We start from the raw sequence: 7,774 nt of genomic DNA, 5'->3' as shown, positions 1-7,774 counted from the left end.
ACCCACCTCGCCTTAATTTACGTTAATTTCTCCTGTCTCAGCTTTTCTTCACTGTAATTACTCTTTGCTTCACTCCGTTTTAGCTTTCTACATCTTTCATTGTCTTTCCCGTCTATTTTCACTGCCCCCTCCCACAACTGTTGCATACAATACACTTACCTTCTCACTCTTATTAACCATATACAGTTTTAGTAGTAATCTCTGTCTTGCATATTACCCTGTCTTCCACCTTTAAGCTCTCAGGTTTCCGAATCTTGCCGATGCAGTCCCCAACAATTAGTCTTTCCTTCTCATCCTGTACCGTAAGTCACCCATGACCCATGGTTCTGGGTGACTTTCCCAAAATCTACCCCTTTTCTTAGACCTCTCCAGTCCTTTTCCTTCATCCTTCTTGCTTCCCCTGCAACCCTTCAGCCTGAAGAAGGAGTCACTGGCTCCAAACGCATGCCTATCACAACAGTCTTTTATGTGTGTGTTCTGCCACTGCTTGGTGAGTAGATTTTTTATCTATCCAATTAAATAATTTTATAAAGAGTATCTGTGTGTGATGTTTTTATTGGTATACAACTTGTTATAAACAAAACTTATTTTTACCATTTAATATGTTTCCAGATATTTACCAGTGGTAAAGATGAAATTGGGTTGATTGTACTTGGTTCTGACAAGACACAGAATCCACTTAATTACCCAAATGTTAGTGTGGAGTTTCCTCTTGCACTACCTACATGGCAGATGATATCCTTTGTGGAGAAATCTTTTCATGAAAGTGAAATAAAAAGAGATTGGATAGATGGTGTTGTTGTTGGCATGCAAGTCTTGAAAGATGAGCTAGAGTAATTATTTAAAGCTGTCTGTTTCATGACATTCCTGGAACATGTTCCAGAATGTGTGTTACACAAATCACAGTGACATAGTTGTGACTTTATAAACTTGAATCAATATGTTTTTGTAATGAAAAAGAAACAGAAGGCACAATACCTGCAGAAATAGGAAATTTTTTTGTGTGATTTTACTGCATGAATGTTTTTTACAGTTTTTCAGCTCAATAATTAAGGAGGTATTGATACAAGGCTTTGCCAAAAACCCATCTGTCACCTACAATTCCAGCCCTGTCACTGGCATTCCGTACCCCACAATATGACTGGGCCACTATGAAAGCAGCCACATCATTGTCAAATTCACTGAAACTACTGCATAGCAATTTGCTTGAGTATGGCTGCAGTTGTGGTCTTCTGTTTGGTTTAAGCACTGCGTCAATACCTTCTCTTTATAGCACTCAGAGGTCGCGATCTGCGACTGTTTTTACAAGTGGCAAGAGAACTTTTCCTCTAGTTGCTTGTTTTTCACTGAAAGATGCAAATATTTTAGAATGTAGTGCCCTATGTATATCTGTTAGAATAGCCACAAGGTCTGAAAGTTATTTTCAAATGATTGAGCTCTTCTACAGAGTATTGAAATTCACAGATTCCTCCAACCTGGTCCAACAATGTCTTACATACTCCTCTTCCTCCATGGATTGTTTCCAGTGTTTGGAGATGAAACATTAGGCAGCAAAACGTGCCTTATAACCAAAATCTAATGAACATATAATTAAATTAACTAAAGATGTAATGTTGCACTCTCAGGTAAGACTGATCTTGAATACAAAGCCAAAGTGGAAATTAATTGTAAGCTGCAACATTCATCTCACTTTTTGTTATTGAAATTATTCACAGTGCCATAGGGAGAATTGAGTTTATGTGTTTTATAGAGTCAGATACACGCTGTGGCACAGGGTGCTGTCCATTATTCTCCTGACTATGATGTCCAGCTATGGTAGTCTTCCTTCTTCTTTGGTCTCCATAGTGAATTTGATTTTGTGGCGTGTGGAGTTCAGATGTACAAAGAAGTCAAGAAGTTTGTCTCTTCCATGAGGCCAGATGACAAGTGTGTTATCCACATAACAGAAGAAGAAGAAGAAGAAGAAGAAAAGAAGAAGATGGATTTCCATTTGGTTGGCATCAGGGCCTCTTCCTCGAAGTGCACTGTAAACATATTCACAATCTCTGGTCAGAGTGGGCTGCCTATGCCGACTCCATCTGTTTGCGGGAGGTGGGTGTGCCATGAGTCAGTGAAGTGGGAAAGTTGACCAAGTAATATGCGTGACGTGTCATACCTCGACCGATATTGAGAACAGAATAAAAAATTCAGAGGCATTACTTTTCAGCACTCCCATGCATATTCTGCATACAAGAAAAGCTTATGGAGCGGGTTTCTCATTCAGAAATTCTATTTCAGTGTTGGTTGTTTACACGAAGACCGTGTTAAGCATAATGGAAGAAGGAGAAATGTTTATCAGCATTCCAGATTTGGCAGTGGCAGGCTCATGGTCTGCTGAGACTCTGGTTTATTGTTTCACTATATTGCTGCTTGCATTGCTCAGAATCTCATTTTGTGCCAACATAGAATTGGTAGGTTCAGGAGGGCCATGCTAAATGCCTTGCAGGGCCTCAGTAGTGCCACCCAACTAGCACCTGAGAGGGCAGACAAGTGTTCGCTCATGCGTACGTGATCCTGTAGTGAAGTTGTGTACATTTAGTCAGGAAGTGGGCTTGTATACAGTGAGACAGATATCCACACAGACAATGTGATGGCATCTGGAGCAGCACAGACTGTCAAGCCCTTAATGCAGCTCTAGAGAGAGGTGAACTGACAGCGGTGCAACTGACAACAATGCCAGACACAGGAATGGCACTGTGTCATCGTGTCAGACGAATCTCGGTTCTGCAACATCGTCACAATTGATGTACTTGTGTTTGGAGGCTTTGATGCCAACAGACCTGGCCAGATTGTACCTGTCATTCTCATGCGGGTCCAGCATGTGATGTGATGGTATGGGGTGCAACTGGATACATGTCACAACTTCTGGTTCACATATCCAGTAATTTGGACAGCAGTCATTGCATTTGTGTTTTGTTAAGGCCTATCGCTGTGCCCTATTTTCAAGGGCTCCGTGATTGTAGATTGTATTTTATTGGTCCTGTTGTCTACATAGCAGCTTATGCATAAGACATTGGACAAGTCAAGTTATAAATATACAGGCTGAAAGTAATTTCAAAGCATACATATTTAAGCTTACAATAATACACTTTACACACAAGTATTTATATAACGCATTTCATAAATTTAAATATTCTTCAATGGAATAAAAGCAGTGATGCTGTAAATATGACTTTAGAGATTTTCTAAATGTATTGACCTCAGTGATAGCTTTTATGTTTTCAGGAAGTTTGTTATAAAGCTTAACTCCAATGTGAAAAGTACCTTTTTGGCACAGTGCTATGCTGATTTGAGTCATATGTAAGTTCCTGTTTTGTCTGGTAAAGTGCTCATGTATATCACAGTTTTTTTTAGCCTCTGGTCCTTGCCTATTACATTTAATTTAAAGAACAAAAGGGTTTCCATAATGTATACACACGGTAATGGGAGAATACCAGATTTCTTAAACAGGGGTTTACAAGAGTCTCTAGGCTTGCACCCAAACAAGATTCTAATGGCCCTTTTTTTGTAGTTTAAAAGTGCTATTAGCTATTTTAGAGTTTCCCCAGAAGGTGACCCCATATCTAAGACGAGAATGAAAGTACGCATGATATGCATTCAATACTGTTTTCTCACTACAGCATGATTTTAATGAACAAAGAAGATAACGTGTTTTGGTCAGTTCTGCATTGAGACATTCAATATGCTTGTTCCATCTGATGTCACTCTGCAGCCAAAGTCGTAAGAATTTGGTTTCAGTACTGTTACCAACTGCTTCGTCATTGATAGAGACTGATGGGATAAACATGTCCTTGTTAGGAACATTGTGGAATTTTAGAGCAACGGTTTTCTTACTGTTTATTGCAAGCCGATTACTCTGTGCCCAGCTGCTAAGTTGTTTCGTGACTGTGTTTACTGTCTGCTGTAACTGTTCATTGTCATCTCCTTTTAGTAGAATCGTGGTGTCATCTGCAAATATGATTGATTTGTGTGCATCAATATTTAAGCTTAGATCATTTATGTACAGAAGAAACAGAAGGGGTCCCAATACGGATCCTTGGGGTACACCACATTTTATTTGTTTATAGTCAGATAAGTGATTAGATACAGTTTTTAGTTCAATATTTGTGTGCTTGACGCACACTGCCTGCATACGATTTGTCAGGAAGGAACTGATCCACTTGTTGGACAGACCTCGAATACCATATCTTTCTAGCTTTGATAGCGGAATTTTATGGTCCACCATGTCAAAAGCTTTTGACAAGTCAATAAAGACTCCTATTGTTTCCTGTTTTTTGTCCATCAGGTTTAGGATGAAATTGATGCACTCATAGACAGCAGTTGTCGTTGACCTCTTATTTCTGAATCCATGTTGTTCATTACATAGGATGCTGTTTTTATTTATAAATTTCATAAGTTTCTCATACATAACTTTTTCCAGTACTTTAGAGATGCAGGAGGAAATTGTGATGGGTCTGTAGTTATTTACATTGTCTTTATCCCCTTTTTTATATACAGGAATAACTTTTGATGTTTTTAACACATCAGGGAAAGTGCCTGCCTGAAGTGAGCAGTCGCATAAATGTGTGAGTACTTCAGTTAGGTTTGATGCGCTCTTCTTTAACACTGTTGCAGGTATACCATCAATACCTGCCAATTTGGAATTTTTTAGTCCTTTTATTGCTTTAGCTACTTCATCTTGTGAAACAGAACCGATGTACATTGATCCTCTACATGTACTTATTTTATATTCATTTGCCTGGATGCTCTTAAAATTTGATTGTAACATATTTTCAGCAACACCTGTGAAAAAGTTGTTAAATGTGTTAGCTACTTCTAAGGGGTTTGTTACTTTTTTATTTTTATGTGATAGTGTTATATTTTTCCAAGGTTGTCTGTATTCTCCACATTCTTTTTTTATAACACTCCACATAGCCTTTGATTTATTAGCTGAATTATAAATGATTTCATCATTATGCATTATTTTTGCTGCTTTTATTACTTTTCTTAATATTTTGGAGTATTTTTTATAGTATGCGCGTACTACAGGTGAGGAATTTTTCGAGTTACATATTTCATGAAGTAGTCTTCTCTTCTGGCATGAAACCCTTATTCCCTTTGTGATCCAGCTGTTTGTTCTAGAGTTTCCCCGTATGGTTAATGTTTTCAGTGGGAATGCAAGTTCAAAGAAATGGGTTAATGTATCAATGAAAGTGTCGAATTTTTCATTAATATCATTCATTTTGTACACTCCTAGCCATTTTTCTTTGTGTAATAAGTTGTTGAAGTAGTTCACATTATGCTGATTATAGCTTCGATACGCTGTTCTAAAAGACATGTTGTTAATAATACTGCCTTGTACTTTTATGCTTCATATTTGAGCAAGATGATCACTAAAACCTGCATTGAAAATTTTTAGTGAGGTGTTGTGTAAACTCTTATTTACTAGAAACTGATCAAGAGCTGTTTGACAAGTTTCTGATACTCGGGTAGCTGCTTTCACTTCAGCCTTTAAATTGAAGGACGTTGCAAGGTTCAAAATGGTCTCCCTATTTCCACTATTCATGAGGAAGTCAATATTGAAGTCACCACAGATTATAAATTCACAATCCATTTTATTTACTTTATTTAGCAATGACTCCATTTTGTTTAAGAAAAGTTCAAAATTCCCAGACGGTGATCGGTAAACTGTAGCAATAACCAGGTTGAACTGAGTAATTTTTATAGCTGCAATTTCATAATCCTTTTCGACATTTGCCCTAGTTAAGTCAGGTAGTGTAATAAAATCTACATTATCCTTTGTGTAAATTGCTACCCCACACTGTTTGCTGTTTTTCCTGCAGTAGTAAGCAGCCAAGACAAATTTGTTTATTTTAGTATTCTGGATTAATTCTGGGCTAAGCCAGTGCTCAGAAATGCATAACACTGAGATATAATTAAGTTCATGTGTTAATAGAACGTTAATTTCATCGATCTTATTACGCAGGGATTGCACATTATGGTGATAAATTTTTAAATCGGGCGTATTCACAATTTGGTAATTGGGAATCATATTTACAGCATCACATACCTCTAGTTTAAATTAGGAATGTCAGCAGCGTTGTATTTTTGTTCTTCTTTCTTGTTTATTTTGTTTTCCTCGCTGTTGGAAGGATGTTCAGGAAGCTGATAAATTGTTCTATCCCTTACAAGTCTTTCTTTGATGTTATCTTTTAACAAGATAATGCAAGACTACACATCACCTGAGCTGTACTGAGCTACCTCGATACAGAGAGTGTTCCACTGTTGCCGTATCCAGCATTTTCTTCAAATCTGTCACCTGTGGAGAACGTCTGTTCACAGGATGCCAAGAGATGGGTATGCCACCAGCCGCCAGCCACCAGTCGCCAGCCACTACAGTTGAAGAACTCTGACATATGACATTCAGTTGAGTAGCATGAAATGATGTACCCATGGCTGTAATCCAACCTCGATTTGATATCCAGTGTGATGAGAGCTGTTCTGCTTTTCCAGTTTCAATACTGAAATTCATATATTATTTTTATGCTATCCTAACCAGATTGGACTGTGGTGTCATACAGCATAAAATATCTTACAACGTGTTGAATTAGTTATGAGAAGTGTAGAACAGCCAGCAGGGGAAAGATGTTGGCAATGAGACAGCTTTTATGTATAACAGCAGTACAGTGTTTCACAGTGCATAATGCTTCCGCAGATTGAGAACAAAATGTGTGGTTTGCTTTCATCCATTTTCACAAACATAGCCTAAAAAATAATGTTGACATTACTGTGCATTTCACTCTGAGGCATATTGCACTCTGAGAATGTTCATCGAATTCAGTTACTTTGTATTATATTTCAGTAACAGTGACATAATAGCAAATTGGACTGTATGAGTTTTTACGGATTTTTTTTCCAGACACACACTACCATTTCTTCAGATTTATTTAATTTGGGTATAAATCCTTTCCAGCATATATGCTGTACACAAAATGTTGAACATAAAATGTAGCTATCTGCTGATTTAACATCTTGCTGAGTATACCGGTACAATATTTTGTTGTAACAAATAGTTCAATGTATTTTACACACTTATAAACTTATTTATACAGTTATAGTAATTTATACCATTACATTAATGTTGTACCTTAATGTTCTGGAAGACGATATTATAAGGAACCTCATACTTTTCCTGGATGATAGAGTTGTCTATAATGAATTATTGCCTGAAAAAAATCTGCACAAATTTGAGTCAGATCATAACATTTCAATTTGGTCCAAAGATAGGCAACTGAGTTTAAGTTTTCAGAAATGTAAATTGGAGCACATCACAAAACAAAAAAAGACAGTATTGTATGACTACATTATCAAATAATCACAGTTTTAATTGGTCAACTCATACAAATATCTGGATGAAATGAAATGGTGACATAGACTCACTTGTAGGCAAAGCAGAATGCAGACTTCAATTCATTGGTAAGATACTGGAAAATGCAATCAGTCTATAGAGGACATTGCTTACAAAATACTTGTGTGGCCCATTCTAGAATATTGCTTAAGTATGACCCATAACAAATAAGGCTAATGGCAGACATTGAATGTATACAAAATAGTGTAGCATGATTGATCATAGATTTATTTGATGCATGGGAGAGCATCAAGAAGCTACTAAAAATTGGAAATGCCAGACAAGTGAAGATAGACGCCAAATATATGACAAAACCTAACTTATGAAATTTCAGGAACCTGTATTAAG

The sequence above is a fragment of the Schistocerca americana genome, chromosome X (genome assembly GCF_021461395.2).
Source record: "Schistocerca americana isolate TAMUIC-IGC-003095 chromosome X, iqSchAmer2.1, whole genome shotgun sequence".
NCBI classification, from domain to species: domain Eukaryota; kingdom Metazoa; phylum Arthropoda; class Insecta; order Orthoptera; family Acrididae; genus Schistocerca; species Schistocerca americana.
The sequence above is the reverse complement of the archived record's forward strand: the minus strand, read 5'-3'. Positions refer to the sequence as shown.